The sequence below is a fragment of the Trachemys scripta genome, chromosome 1 (genome assembly GCF_013100865.1).
Source record: "Trachemys scripta elegans isolate TJP31775 chromosome 1, CAS_Tse_1.0, whole genome shotgun sequence".
NCBI classification, from domain to species: domain Eukaryota; kingdom Metazoa; phylum Chordata; order Testudines; family Emydidae; genus Trachemys; species Trachemys scripta.
This window is the reverse complement of record NC_048298.1, coordinates 174,856,844-174,873,713: the sequence shown is the minus strand read 5'-3', so window position 1 is coordinate 174,873,713 and position 16,870 is coordinate 174,856,844. Positions and strand designations below refer to the sequence as shown.

General features: G+C 38.6%; 1 long non-coding RNA gene across 2 annotated transcripts in view; it reads right to left on the bottom strand.

Moving 5' to 3' along the window:
• LOC117888955 overlaps positions 1-16,870 on the bottom strand; it is a 329,393-nt gene that overhangs the window by 17,965 nt on the left and 294,558 nt on the right. The window lies entirely within an intron of this gene.

Genomic DNA, 16,870 nt, shown 5'->3' with positions numbered 1-16,870 from the left:
TGTTGGGCCCTGGTTTTTATGCAGGATTCCCCATTGAAACAAATGAGTTCTGCTTAAAAGAACTGGCACAAAGGAGATAAAAATATTTGAAAGTGCATCAGAAATCCACAGGATGCTCAGGAGTGATGGATTAAGTGAGTAGATTATGCATTTGAATCTATGACATAGTCGAAAGATATGTAGAATTCACATAGCCAGGCAGTTTGCACACTGACTGCACAGAGGAGTAGACTGAACAATGTAAGTTATTTCTTTCCAAGTCACTTGTAGTTTACTTGTGAAATGGCCCTCAGAGCAAATACAACTATTTCATCCCTGGAATAAATGATTAGTTATAAACACCCCACTTTTATCCAAACCACAAACACATAGTAACGAGGATACCATGCTGCATGTGGATCTGAGAAGCTGCAGTCTTTAGAGAATGGCAGAACCATGGTGTATATGGCTATTTGGTTAAGAAGCTGCAATAAGACCTTTAAATAAAGAATTTATACCAAGTATCAGAGAGCCACAGTGCATATCTGAAGAAGATATGGGCCCTCCTAAAAGTCCTTAGAGATTCTGGGAGATAACCTGACACAAGTGAAGTAAGGATTTCAATGTCAGAAATGATGACCTATGGAAACAGAACAAGGTCTCTAATGTTTTTGCTTTTTTCAATTTTATCAAGGAAGGAAGGGTGCTCAGGCAGTCCACAAGTTGTTTATATGTTCCTACTACTGCTGGAAAGAAGCCACAAGATGATGATTGGCAGATGGAAAGCAAACTTTTAGTTCTTCATTTCTATCATAAATTGAGATGTGGCTGTAGAGAGTGAGAGAGGCCTGGCTGGGAAACAGCTAAGACATTGGAATTCCTGCAGAGCAGGGATTACCAGGTTGTCACATGGGGGAAAGTGGACTCAGAAAGAAATGGAGTGGGTTGTTCTTTTTGCAGGGGGGAGGGGGAAGGGAGGAGATTGTTGGAGGCAGGTGTGTGCAGAGAGAAGAAACTGCTACTTTGGTATTTTCTTCTGTTATACTTTATTCCCTCCACTCTTTGTTTGTCTTGGTATATTTCCAGTTGGATTTTCAAGCAAACTCAGCATTGACCTACCTCAGGTAATACTCTTCACTGAGTTCAATGGGAGTGAACTTGGGCTCTGGGCATTTATGAAAATCCTACCCTTAAAATATAAACTCAGCAGGACAGGGACCATCTCTTGCTATGTCGATGTATAGTGGATCCTGAAAGTGATTAAGGCCTCCAAGCACTTCTGTAGTACAAATAATAAATAACTAATAACAATGATAGATAATCAGTTATACCATATTTATTATAATTATTTTTGCCCTGTCTCTGCTTCTTGGTATCTGAGTAAGCCTGTGAAGAGGGGGAAAGTTAATGAATACAAACCCTAATCCGAAGCTAAGATATTTTTAACTATATTTTTGATCTTTAAGATGGCAAAGGTGATCTGGTGGTGCTTCCTCTGGTGAACTCCAGCAAAGTAGTTTCTGGATGGAAACATTTAAGGCTGCCTGGCACCTAAAATGGCTTATTAAATAATATTCAAAAGTGCCTGTTACCATATGATATAAATATTTATTTATGCATTTTAAATAAAATTATTCCATTGATGAAATAGACAAGGAAAGCTCAGGGAATAATGTTAACTGTGAAGTTGCTGAGACATAAGATGCAGCTCTATATAGAGCCATATACTATTAACCATTAAAATATCTACAGTTTTGCCTCCGTGAGAAAGAAATACATAGTTATTTGCCAAGGAAATTATGAACAATTCTATATAGGGTTTTTAATAGCAAGCACTGTTGGCATTATTTATAGTCACACATAGAATAGCTGTTAGCTAAATCTGTGAGTCTCTAAATCTCTTTTGCAAGATGGAATAGCATTTAACTCACCAATATAAGTAGCAATACACATCCAGGGATCTACAGAGAATACTGCAAGACCCTTGCTCATAGAAAATGGGCCCAGTTCGGTCTTTATGGTTTTAGGATTTTTCAAAAGCATTTTGAAATGTAGCATTGGTTTTAGCAGGTCAGACTATGCTATCACACTTGGCTCATTCCTAAGGCTGGTAAAGTGAGCACTTAAGATTATTAACAAAAAGTGGGTGTATTATTCCGTGTATTGCAAGGAAAATCTTAGACTCACAAGCTGAGGGCAGATTTATCAGATCCATCTCTATTATATCAGCTCTTACCGATTTAAAATTGTTGAATGTTCTTTGTAAAATGTGACTTTAACCACATTTTCTTATTATGTGATACTTTACATGGAGACCTCATAGCAGTGGGGTTTAGGCTTTATATACCAGATATTTATCATTTTCTCCATTTCACTAAACCAATCTTTTTTAACATAACATATTGTATACAGTCTGATAAAGTTTCATCTTCAAGGGGTATCTGCCCCTATTTGCAGGAAGATTTATCTAACTCTCATTAACATTAATGGGTGTTAATCCCCTGAATATTAATAGGAAAACAGATCTTTAAAATGGAGTCTGTTAATTCCTAATCTCATTACATTTTTACAGTCTTTTATCTAGCCTAATATTCTTAATTATATCTTCATCAGATGGACAAGACAATATATTTATATCCCTTTAATTTAGAATTGTTTGGGAAAAATTAGAAAGCACATGAAGCATCAAGTGGCATTACACTTTCGTGAATGTCTGCATCCTTAGTTTGATTATTGTGTTTATAATCATGTCTCTTGGGATCCTCCCAAGTATTCAAGATGATCCAAGGTTGAATTCTACCCTTAGAATACTAGAAAGGAACAGTGAGTTTGTCTGCTGAGGAGGCAGGAATCTGGGTTGATGCACAAAAGAAAATAATTTCAAATATGTTATATGAATTTACTCCCACAATTTAGGTGTGGGATTAAAGATCTACAGGAGGTATTTACATTTCAGCTTATTTCCCCAAAAAGAGGAAAAATATTCAAAATGGAAAATTATGACTTTTTTCGTAATCCACCTATCCCTTCCAAATGTTACAGCTAATGAGATTTTAAGCAAAGGAAAGATCTTTTTCTGTGAGGACCAAGCCTTCTCATTCACCACAATCACTCACCCCTCTGTAAGGTACTTCATTACATCAGGGGCCTTCACCACCTACAGAACTAAACTAAAACTCATGAATGGAGACAGAGTATGTTATGTCCTCCTTTTTTCCTTGTGATTGAACTCAGATCATACCATGGTGTTCTACTGAGGTCATTTTGTCTTGATTATTATGTGAAAATAGTTAATTGGTTTGTTTCCTCAATATTGATATTAATATTAATTAACAGAGGAACATGCAGGAGTTATTGTTAAAGAATCAGAATTTGCCCAGAGACCTCTGACATACCACAGTATTTCTCTACTCCTAGAGTAGGAGATAACTGGTATGTGTGATAACTGAGTAGTGGCAGTGGATAAATGCTGACGCATCAGTGAGAGCCACTGTAGAAGAGTAGAGGAAGGTTGATGAGGTATCTATTTTTAAAGTAAACAGCAGGAGTCTGATCTTTAGTCCAGATAAATATTTAAAAAAATTACCAGGGATGAAATAGTTGGATATTAGGACTGGGAAAGAATAGGCTAATAAGAAAATGTCATCACTGTTTTATGAAAATAAATCATGTCAGGTAAATTTCACCATATTCTTTAAAGAAATGATAAGGAGACCACAGAAGGACAATAAATGATAATCACCTCTGTGCAGAGGACCAGCACAGGCCGATACATAATTTAAATCTGATCTATGCTCAATTTTGAGGACTGAAGTGGTGAGTGGGCCTTTATGAGGGCCCGCCACATGGGATGAATTTCACCCAGTATCAAAGTAAGCTATCTGCATTGTTTGTGTGATAATCAGGGTCCAGACACAAAAAGGGGAGAACAGGAGGTTTGAACCCCAAAGAATAAGCAGTTGAGTCAACTAGCTGTATACAATGTTATGTGCTATAAAACTAGCTTGCATTTCTCCAAATTAAATCTCACTTTTACTATTATCTGTCCATGTCTCTAATCTTTCATGATCTCTTTGTATCAACTTTCTGTCTCCACTGGAGTTCACAGATCATTTAGGTTAACTGTTACCTTTGAGTTTCATTAATATGGTGTTCACTCCCTCTTCTAGCCCATTAATGAAGATACTAAATAAGACTTGACTTAGCACACATCTCTGTGGAATCCCCTTTACTCTTCCCCAATTTAACAATTTACTATTTATCATTATCTTTTGTTTCTTGTCCTTTATCAAATTTTCAATCCATTATTTTTGTATCCAAGCCAGTTGAATTAATTTTGAGAATAAGATTTTATGAGATGCTATGAAACAAAAATCTTCAGCAAAACTCCAAGTATATTACAACTACGTGTCTATCTGGACATTTCATACGCAGACTATGAGCATAATTTTCTATATACCGGTATACAAGTACATGCATTCATAAGCATAGTCTGTACACATATCTCATAATAGCCACTAAGTTTAGAACATTACAAGCTAAAGGGTCTTTCCTTTCTCTAGATTCTATAGTGAATTTTGAGGAGACTAAGCAGAGAAAAGAACTAGTTGAGTAGGTTAGCAGTGAGAATCAATAGAAAGGCAGCACAACAACTTATCTACTGTGTCTATAATAGAGAAACATTTCCCATCTTGCTCCTTTTCTCTACAAACTAAACAGTTTCAATCTTTCAATCTCTCTTTACAAAAAGGATTTTTCATTTCTCTGATAATTTTATTCACCCACCTCTGAACCCCTGCTTATTTTTGTTATACCCTTTTTGACAAAAGGCTGACCAAAACCGAACAAAGCGTTCAAGGTGAGGGGTGCCATCAACTTATATAATATCGTCATGGCCTTATCAGTATCATTTCCCACCTGTTCCTTATGTATCATAACAGTTAGGTGGTTGGTTTTTGTTGCTTGTTTTTACCACAGCCAAACACTGAGCATATGTTTTCACTGAGTTGTCCACAACAACGATCTCTTTCCTGAATTGCTATAGTTAATTTAGAATCCAGTAAAGTGCATAAGTAGTTCAAACTATTCCTTCCAATGTGCACTACCTTGCATTTATCAACACTGAATTTCATTTGTCATTGTGTTGCCCATTTTTGTAGCTTTGATGGGTCACTTTGATGTTCCTCAGGGTCTTCTTTGGACTTGACTAACATAAATAATTGTGTCATCTGCAAATTTTGCCATCTTACTTCTCACCCCTTTTTCCAGATCATTAATAAACAAATTAAACAACATCTGCCCTAGCATTGGAACCTGGCAGCACCCCATTGTTAACTTTTTGCTCTGATGAAAACTGGCTATTTATTCTTGTTATGTGTTCTGTTTCTTAGCCAGTTTCTAATCCATGAGAGAACATTACCCCTCACCCAGGGATTCCATGGCTTCTTTAATAGTCTCTCATGAGTGATTTTGTAAAAGTCCAAGAAAATTATGTCAGCTGACTCTTTTTCTTGTGTTTTAATAATATGGTTAGTTTTCTATTATGATCATCTCAGTATTTTATAATTCTATTTTAAATTATAGTTTCTCCCCCTTTCCCTTGTCTTGAAGTACGTTTAACTGGTTTAATCCAAAACAGCTTTCAAAAACTAACCACAATATTTGCTACCCTCCAATTCTCCAGAGTAGTGTCTGTACCTTATCCAGATGTGAGCAACAATAGCTGGTCAGAATTTGGCTCAAGTTCTCTATTGCTCTTTCCCAAAAGTAATTTTGCTTTGTGGAAATACTGAACTGGATTATCCCCCTCTTGGAATATAAAGATTCAGAGACCATCCTTGTTACATTAACTCTCCAGATATACCAGAAGCAAAGGAACTTGAAGCAATAATTTTCTAAGCAGCACCAGACTTGAATACACAGAGTATTTAAGTTCAGAGACCTAAACTGAAACCCTAGATCCAAACCCCTCCAAACTTTTCTATTTTTTTGGACTTTGAACTTGCATCCAAATTTCACAGCTGGTCCCATTCACTGTAATGTGCCAAACCAAAAACACCCCAGAACTGTAGGGTACTTGAAATCTAGATCTGAATTTTGCAATTTGAGCTCATTTAGTTCTCACCGCATACTGTGATGAGTTAAAAGAACACTGTCAATATAAAAGCTATGGGTGAGATTCTATTCTGTAAAGCACAGAACTCACTGAGCAGGGAAGAAGAGGGCTAATACGGCTTTACGCCAACTTCGTGCCATCTCCATCTCGCACTGCTCTGCAGGTTTTGGTATAATTTAGATGGCTTTGGGAGGCTTGTCTAAGTTATGGCAGCCTGACCCCAGCTACCCATGGCCACAGTACTGGCTGGAATCTCCTCAGTGGTGCATGCTGCAGCCTTGCCTGTGACATGGCCCTCCTGCCTCTGCAACAGGGATTGATAGGAGGTCCTAAGACGACAGTCTGATGTCTGTCTTCCTCAATTCTAGGGTCAAGACAATTCTCCCCCAGTCAGATCCAGTGCTTTTAGGCCCCTTTACATCACTCTGGCTGCTTTACCAGCATAAAGAGGCTGGAGCAGGGGTGAGAAGAGATCTCATCCTATATGTTGCAGGCAGATACACTTCTTTGCCTACATTACCAATAACTTTATTAAAAGAATTTTTAAAAATCAATTTTTAAGTCACTATTCATTCTCTTGGTTTGCTTCTTACTGTGGTGTATTGAGGATTGTATTGGAATGGCAAGCTGTCACTTCAAGTGCGGGGCATTTTCTGATCTTGCTTGCAGGCTAGGGGCTCTGTAGTGAAGCATCCGGGGGCAGCAGTCAGTCTGGAAAGAGCCAGCTTAAACAATGGTATGGTGAGTTGTGACTTGCTGCCTTAGGAAGCAGCCTGATTTGTCTCTCTCTGTATTTGGGTTCTTGTGTGTTATCGTTTTAAATTCTAAGAAATAAGCTAGTGTTAAATTGCTACCTTCCAGCAAGAGTATTTATGTTTTTATCTAACTTCTCTGTGTGTATGCTACAAACACGCCGCTTACATTCCTCTTACCATTAACAATGAAAATCAGTGATGTCAGTTTTAGTTTTGTATATGCTCAGTTTTCCTTTCAGAATCTATAGCACTGCAATATTCGGGTTCCACACAATGCTGGTGAATGTTGTTCATGTATTTGAAAACAATTGCTGTTATAGAGTATGGGGGGGGGGGGGTTCTCCAGAAAATGAACACATTCATATTGCTATTATGGTTTTATTGCACAAAATTAAATTTTAAGTCACATTTAAGTTGGCTGTCTTTAAGTAAAAATAGGTGCTACCTGTAGGTAAAATAGGTATTGCATATGTGCCAATACTTGCAAACCAAAAACCTGTGTTCTAATTTGCATTCCCCTTTTGATTGGGGAGAAGATATTATCTATCTATCTAAATATCTCCCCGATGTTAGGGAGGAACATGCGGGGGTAAGATGAAGCATCCAAGCTAATTGCTGAAGCCTCTTTGAGGCAGGTATCCAGTGCAGGTGTCCATTACAGAGGGGATAAGGTTCTGTAATAAACAGGAATTGGAAGTGGCCTTAAGGGAAGTCTTACCCTAAAGAAGCTAAGGAACAAGGTTGGAGCACCTAGTGTCTGGTACAGCAAGGAGACAAGTCCTTTCCCCGACCTCTTAAGCCTCATACTAGCTGGGAACAGCTGTGGAGTGGTGGTGGGGTGATGGCAGCCCTCCACCAAGTGGAAATGATTAAGGAAGGAATCATGACCTGCACTGTATGAGTTATTGCCTAATAGTTCCCAGATGAGTTAAGTAATATAGTTGAGGCCTAATCAAACCACATCACTTGTATCTTATCTTTCTTTCTACCTCTCCAGCACAATAGGTGTTGCATAATTGCCAACACTTTCAAACCAAAAATCTGTAGGTTTTAATTTGTGTTCATTTGCATAGATTTACATAAGTTTACATAAACATGTTGTCCATTTGCTGTACTCACACCCACTTTATACAATTATTCCACAACTGCTTTCACTCCATTCTAGTCTTTCCACCCCTTACACTTCCCAGACAAAACTGACTTTGCACTGACATATCAGATTCTCAAATGTTTTCTAAGCACCTTTCTTTTTCTTGAAAAGGATAACCTGGCTTACATTCTCATGAAATTCTTGGGCTTCTTTTCTCATATTGTTATATAGACTTGTATTCATTTCCAAGGAGAGCCTTAGGGTGTTTAATGACTGGTTCCCCCTCTTTTGGTAACTATTTGTATCTTAAAAAGGAACAATAAAGCCCCATGTTGAAGAAGGAACATGTATTAAAGTGTTACATAGCTGTTTTCAAATATTACATTGGTATTTCTTATCTAGTCTGTGTGAGCCAAACTTTACAGTCATTACTCAGCAAAGACTCCCATTTATTTAGTTAGTTTAGTTTATAAAAGATGTTTCTGACTTTAAGGCCAGACTCTTCCAAGCCTTTATATGGATGTGCACTGCAGGGGAAGAGATAAGAAGACAACACAGAGCTTTTCTTCTGGATAAGCACTAAGCAGAATTGCAGTCCCTGAACTCAAGGGAATACAGGGACTTCCCCAGAGCCATATGTAGTGGCGGGAGGGGAGGTAGGCCCAGGCCCACATGCCCATTCTGCACTGGGACCAGAGCAACGGTGGGGAGAAAACCGTACCTCAAAAGTGTGTAATAAAGGCCATGCTGGGGAGCTCCAGGAAGCATTCTGCATCATTGAGGTAGAATACCTCCCATAGCTCCACACTGCTCTTTACTATGGGTTGTGCCTTAAAGTCAACACTTATCTCTAGGATCCAATTCTGACACCCTGACTCAAGCTGAGTAGCTTCTTACTCCTCATGTTGTCCCAGAGAAATCTAAGGGACTACAATAAATACTACTTAATGCAAGCGTGTCAGGATCAGGACTTTACAGAATGAATAATAATGATTTTTAATGAAAAATATTTTTGTGAAGATAATTTAATTTTTTAAAAAAGATTTTGTATTTACATGTTGCTAATTCTTTATTTTATTCCCACTTTAGTGTTTTAAATTGCTAATGTGGATGTTTTGTTCTGGTTTCTTTATAGTTTCTGAATTGTTTGTAGAATTTTAGATTTTACACAGATGTTTTCCCCCATAAGAAGTGGCATACTTAAAATGTTCATCTATGCTGGAAAAGCTAGACCAGGGCCTCATTAACATCCTTACAGTAAGAACACCACAAATTCAAACACAAATGTAAGGGACAAAAGATGGGCCTTTCAATGTGTCCAGAAGGTTAACAGACGGTGGTGGGTCTGGTGAACCCAGAAAAGAAACTAATTCCAGAGAAGAGCCTCCATGGAAGATGCCCTGCCAATAACCATCTCCTGTTTGTTCCAAAGGAGTTCCAGCTGATCTCAACTGAGTCATCATGGCACAGGGAAAGAGGAAATCTCTCAAACTAAGTCCCAAAACATTTATAAGTTAAAACCAAGACCATGAATTCCAATCAGAAACTGACCGTGGTGTAACTGTGAGGTCAATGGGACATTTGCTTGAATAAGGTCTATAGCAGGGATCGGCAACCTTCGGCATAGCGTAGCGGGATGGGGGCAGGTCGCTCCACTTCCCAACGCCCGATGAGTGCAGGGCGGGCCTGACTCCAATCCCTGCTGCAGTCCCCTGGGACACAAGGGACAGGGTTTGGGGGGGCAGGGCTGGGGTGGAACAGAGGTGGGAAGAGGCAGGACAGGGGCAGAGCAGGAGCGGGGCTGAGGGGAAGGGGTGGGGCAGGGGAAGAGGCAGCTTTCCTGGGCCATGCTGTGCGCAGCCCACGAGGGGCCGGCTCAGCCGTCCAGGGGATCGGGCAGGCCGCTGGAGCTGGATGCAGTACGCAGCTGCATAGGGCACCAGGAAATTTGGGGCAATTTGGCACACAGTCGCGTAGTTTGTGTATGGGTAGGGATGGCCCTGGTGACACTGACTTCTAGTATGAGCTTACAAATCACGTAACTTTTCTGAGCCTCTGTTTCACCATATGTATAAAGGGGATAGTGATATTTTCCTGCTGCATAGGGATGTCATGTTTGTAATGAACTAAGTGAAAAGTGACAGACATGGATTACAGAGGTGAGATCACATCACAGGATAATACTAGCTGAAACACAGACCTACAAAATTACACTGTGCCGACCAGCTTAGATGCTCCAGAACTCACAGCCTGAACCTATATCCAATGTCTCAAATCAAGTAGTGGAGGCAGGAATGAAAAATATCAAATTCAAACTATAATTTTATTGGAAAAGATATTTTTAAAAAACCCTTATTAAATACCCAATGGATAAGTGTCAGAAATTAAAATATTATTTGACCTTACTAAACAACAATCTCTCTTTGAACATGAGTCTTCAAAATTAGTAAAAGTGTTAAGTAACTGTATTTAAAAAGAGAAAGGCTAAAGATTTGTTCTTTAGGTATGATGCATCTGGAGTTTTCACAAGTATGAATGCCCCTTTTGAAGTTTTGGTTGGCTTTGTTGGAAAGAACTAATGCTTTTGAATCTCAGCTTGCTCATGTGTGTTCCTAATTGTTCTTTGCTGCTATAGAGGTGTGTTTGAAATGTCTTACCATTGTTACATCTTATGTCTACAGATACATCACCCAGCACACTCTTGTTTTACTAAGTGTCACACTCTTGTTTTACTAAGTGTTACTGATATCTCTTTGAAATGAAATCTTAATGTATGTGATGGTGAATAGCTGTTCCTTTCTTTCACTCACAGATTATAGTAATTTTTCAGTGGATGTCACTGAACAGTAGCAAAATGAAAGCTGATATATCCCCAGATATTAGATTTTATCTGAAAAATAATCAAAGTTAGCTGAAACCAAGAGTCCAAATAGCTAGTCTCCAAAGAACATTATTTGATAGAAAATTATGTGAAAGATTTGTACGATGTTTTCTGTGTTACTGAAAGTTGACAGTTATAGTAGTCACCTTTTCTGCCCATGATTCTTTGTTGATTAGTGTCCTAACAATTAGCTATTGGGGTTGTATAGTTTCAGATAAGTACTAATTATTACCATTTACTGGGTAATGCTATTCCAAAAATGGTAAGGCAGTCACAGTTTTATAAAAATTAAGACTGAAAGTGGTCCATAGGATTATCTAGTCAACAGTTGCAGGTCAGTTTCCATAGTTTAATACCTCATCCCCAGTGGTATATTGTCTGCTCTTGCCTTGACTACCTCTAATGATGGCAATAACACAACTTTTCTTGGCAGGTTGTAACAATAATTAGAAAAGAAAAACAATTATAAAATTTTACTCATTTAAAGTTAAGTATTTCCTCTATAAAACTTTTAAAATTTTTAGCCTCCACTTCTGCATCCTTATACTGCCCACAGAATTTCATCATTATTGTAGACTGTACACATTTCCCTCACCTTGTTTTAAAGAGCATAAGTGAAACTCTTGCCTCACTGAAGTTAATGGCAAAACTCCTGTTAACTTAAGTGGGGCCAGGATTCACTCCATGTTTTCTAAATCCTTTGCCCTGCTGTTCTTTGGATTTATGTAAAGACATGGTTACTATCCAAAGGCTTCCACTAATGACCTAATGGGAGTTCCAGAGGTATATGGAGGCAGCATTGGGCATTAAGCTATTTCTGGTCACAGAGTCATAGGAAGCATGTCAAAAAGTAGAGGTAAAACAATGACCAGATTTCCTCTGTGTTACAAATATGCAGTAAATTACATGACTCTTGAGACATCTAACCATCGACTAAAAAAGAAGCAAACAAAAACAAAGCCTTTCATGTTAAGGCTGTAGCCACCTCTACTTTTATACTGTATCAGGCCCTAAGAAATCAAGGTGAGCTAAAGCAGTGCATATAAAGAGACCAAAGCAGATACAGGAAGAAATCCCCATTGAAATCAATGGCAAAACTCCTATGGACCCCAGTGAGGCCAGGATTTCACCCCAAGCTCTAATTCAGCAAGGTACTTAAGCACGTGTCTAACATAAACACATGTTGTCTCATTTAGTTCAGTGACACAACTCAAAAGTCTAAAGTTAGGCACATGCTTAAATATTTTCTTGAATTGGGGCCCACAGAGGAGAAGCAGCTATTAAAAAATAAGCATTTGGCAACTCTTAACTACAAAGTTATCACTGACATCTCCGACTCCAAGTATAGTGATAAACTGTGGTATCCCAGATACCTCCCCCTGTGGTTACTGCTGGCAAAGGATGACTTCTAATGGTGACTGAGCCTGAATTTTATTTAAATATATTTTAATTTACTCTATTAAAGATATGAACATATTTCTCCTAAAAGCTATAGTAGGGAAATTTTTATCTTTTATTTTTTAATAGCCAGGTATTATATATGCTTGGCTTCTGCACACATTTGAGATGCAAGCCTGAGACCAGAGAATTTGCTTGTATTGGGCATGGAGTTTTGTGACTAAGAAAAACAAGAAATTATTATTAAAAAAGAAGTGCCTAATTTATTTCAGGTGTTTTACATGTGTTAATGAAAACAAAGGGTGGATTAATGAGCAGTTATTTTTGTTAACTAATTTTGTCATAAAGGTAAAAATTAAATGTTACTTTTAAGCAGAAGTTCCAAAACCTGTGATTGTATAGCTTTGATTTTCATTAAACAGTTGTTCAGAAACAAGTTCTAGATCAAAATAAAGTTTCTCCGTCTGCACTGAAATGAGGAAAGGAAAATTTAGTCTCCAGGCCAAACTGAGCCCTGCTGTGAGTAATTAAGTCAATGGAGTTATAAGGAGTCTGAATTTGGCCCTGTTAGGAAAAATAATTGTTTCAATTAGAACTAGCTTTCGAAGCAGTGGTCATGAATAGATTCTCTCACTTCTCACTAATATGATACTACAAGTAATGTAAATGTATGGAGTTGTATTGGATTTGGGTAACCAAGCAGAAAGAAGGAAACCTCAGTGATGTAGGATCAAGTCTTAAAAATGTAAACAGTGCATCTGGGGCTTTATGTTTTCAGAGATTCACTTTATAAAATACAAGATTGTGGATGTATATGTGTATCTGAGCTTTAACACAGTTCTATCAAATTCAAACCAGAAGAGAAACAGCTGATTATGGTCAGAGTACATTGTAGAGTTTTCTAACTCAGATTCACAAATACAGTAAAATAGATCACATGTTGCAGATGTCTGCAGATAATTTAGCATCTGTCTACTAAATTGATAATTATGTTTTAAAAGAATGAATACACATTTTAATGTTTATTTTCCCCTTCAAAGTTGGCTGCAGATATGAAGAAGCTCATTTTAATCTAATGTTTTCCCTTGTCTGCAATAAGAGCCAGAGGGTGCCTTGCTGGTGCTTGAAGATCATTTTAAGACAAATTTATACCACATATAAATGGCTGTTTAAGGGCAAGTCTACACTAGAGCTCTACATCGGCACAGCTGCACCGCTGTAGCATGTCTGGTGAAGCTGTGCTAGGCCGGTGGGAGACAGCTCTGCCATCGACATAATAACTCCACCTCCTCAAGAGGCGGAAGCTGTGTCAGCAGGAGAGCATCTCTCACCAATGTAGCACCAGTGTGGACAGTGCTTAGGTCAGTATAATTTACATCGCTCAGGGGCGTCTTTTTCACACCCCTGAATGACGTAAGTTACGTTGACTTAAACGGTAGTGTACACCAGCCCTAAATGTTCTTTTCTCATACAATTCTACTTTCTGACAATATTTTAGTAGTATATTTCTTTACATAATTATTTTAATGATTCCGATATTAAATGTATGCAAAAATGCAATTTTATAAACTGGAATACTGAAAGCGATGTCCATGTATAATATAGTTATGTGTATATTGACTGGCTTTCTTTTCAAAACAGCTGTCTGAATGGACTTTTTAAAACTCCACTTTGACATTTGGGCTACTGAACTCAATGCCTGAAATAGCTGACGTTAAGATCTAGATATCGTCCAGTATATTTATTGCTGTATTAACACAGTTCATACTCTCCAGATGGTTTTAATAGGAAAATCTGAACCATTGATAATCATTTTTTTTAATCAGCTGAAGACTTACAATAGCAAAGAATTGTAGGGATTGAACAAATTTAGTGACATGTAGGGAGAATTAATGAGATAGCTCATTAATGGAATAATTTATTACCTTCCTAGTCTAGCAGCCTGTCTCTGGAAGTGATCGGTATTTGGTGGCATAACTCTCCCATAAGGAACGTAATTGTAAAAATTATCAGAAGGAGGAAGTTCTTCTTGAGCCCAGCAACTATCCAGTTTATGTTGGGAACCAGGAGGATTACTAGTCCTAGTGCAACTACAAATACCATTCTTTTTCATACAATTGTTGAATGTTTTTGAATTTTACCCAGGGTTTCCTTCAATGCTATTTTATGGTAGTGAGTTTTACAGATTAGTTAAACATCACACAACATTTGGTAGTTTCTTATCCTTTTTAATTCAGGCTTTTAATTTTGGATTCCTGCTACTTCCTGTTAAGTATGGAAATTCAGTTAAGGCACAGTTATGGCTCCCAACAACCTAAACATTGCCTTGTAGTGAAACTATACAATAACTATAGGACTATGATTGTGGTATTTTATTGTTTGTGGTCCTATATCAGATTAATCGGATTTTTAAAGACACATGAGATTCCCCCCACCCCCCCAAATTGTGTCAGTACAGGGTAGAATTAAGTATATTTGGATGCCCTTATTGCGTATTTCCATATTTTAACATATTTGGATTTCTTTTAAGTTTATCCTTAATTCTTCATAATTATTGCTTTTAGGATTGCAACATTGCTGTACTGTATGTTACCCTAAATCACTATTATGTAGTTTCAACAGTAACTCAATTTTAATGTCATTTTTATCTGTGTCTTTCCTTAAAAAAAGACTAAAACAAGAAACCTGAAGAGAGTCATTGCCATGTGACATTTTAAATTATTTGAAGATGCCAAGTTTTGACTTTTAATCATTTTTATTTTAACTTCTATGGATAGAGTCGCTGGTAAATTTTGGCTACTTTATGCCACTCTGGAGCTGCACAGAGCAACCAGAGTACACTGGAGAGTTAAGGTACTTTGTTTCATCAGAACAGTGCAAAGCAGCCAAAGTGTACATCCCAGTTCCCCTCCCACCGTCTTCCAAACTTCTCTTGCCCCTTGCACCTCCCTGTATTCCTCTGCACCAACACTCCAGCTTCCCCCCTCCTCCTTGCACCCCCTACATTCCCATGCACAAATACACCAGAGCCCCCTCCGTTATGCACCCCCTTCACACCTTTGTATACACCCACTTCAATTTACCTTCCTCCTTTCTCTTCTAACCTTTCTCCTAATTCCCTTGATCAGACATGCACCGGTTTCCTTTTCCCTTCGGTCTTTCTCTTTTCTCCACTCAGACGCGGTGCGGGGAGGAGGGAGGAGTTTGCAGGGGCTATAGCCCCCCCCAAAATTTGCCTTAGCCTCCCTTGTAGCCAAAGGTCAAACGTTACACAGAAGTAAGGGGGTATGGTATTGTCTCCCTTACTTCTCTGCTGCTGCTGGCGGCGGCACTGCCTGCGGAGCTGGGCAGCCAGAAAGCGGTGGCTGATGGCTGGGCACCCAGCTCTGAAGGCAGCACCGCCACTAGCAGCGGCACAGAACTGCAGAAGGGTGGCATAACCACAAGATGAATAGCAATTTTCTGTCTAGCCCCCTTCTGCCCAGCCCCGCCCCCCTGGAAAAGGCTGGTGCCATTATTTTTCATAACTGAAAATTCATCTGTTTACAGAGGCTGGTGCATAAAATATTTTCTGTATGCTGCCAGGAGGCTGACAGAAACACTGAGGAGCCATTGAAAATCCTAGTTGAAAATCACCAAAAATGTTATCTTTTATCCAATCTATTGTAAATGTAAGTTAAACAAATGTTACTGCAAGAATCAATAGTTATAAATAAAGAAAAAATTAAATGGTACATTACCCAAAGAGAGAGAACTGACCAAAAATACCAAAGATATTTTCACTAGACCTGTAGTGAGTCATTGTTGAAAGAAGAGTTCAGGCACAGATAAATTCAAGGCACAATCCATAAAACTGGAAGTCAGCCTTACCAACATGTTACATAATAAGGAACGTCATTAAACTAGTGTCACCTACAGAAATGAAAACTCTATACAGTAGTGAAATAGCCAGCTTCTCCTAATTTAAAGGGCATCCTCATGACAAAGCTACACCTGTTCACACTGAAAGATACGGCACTGTTTGCTTGAGATTACCTGGGCCTTCTGTTAGCATGAATCCCCATGCCATTGGCCTACTGACTGGAATGACCCCAGATAGGCCCAGGGGCAGTGCTGGGACCTTATCTCCTTATATCGCTAAAACATCTTGTATGTCTGCATAACTATATAACTAATAAATAATAACGTAGCTAGACAAATACATTTTACATATAATTTGAATATTTTCAGCCAAATATTAACCTTGATTTCTGAGCTTTCCTCACTATGAGCAAAAACTTGCCCTTACCTTGAAGGCCTGCCTAGGGCAGGGGGGGTAGAGTGATTCTAATCCTTTCTGGCACAAGAGCCATCCCAGCAGCTGCAGCATAGAGTGTTTCAAGAGAGCCCACTGAAACCTGGTGCTGACTGTTCCTCACAGCAGAAGCCTGCATGTGCCACTGACATCAACATGCTTGGACGCAGGACAGGGGACAAGGCAAAAGCTCCTTCAAGGAAGGATCCAGAATTCATCATGTGAGGAAGAAGAGAAAGATCCTTACTCACCAGCCCCCTTTGCGCACTTGCACAGCACATAGCAGAGTTTGGGCCTCTATTACATGTACATGTATTATTTTTGTTTATATGATCACTATGTATCTGGAAATAATAAG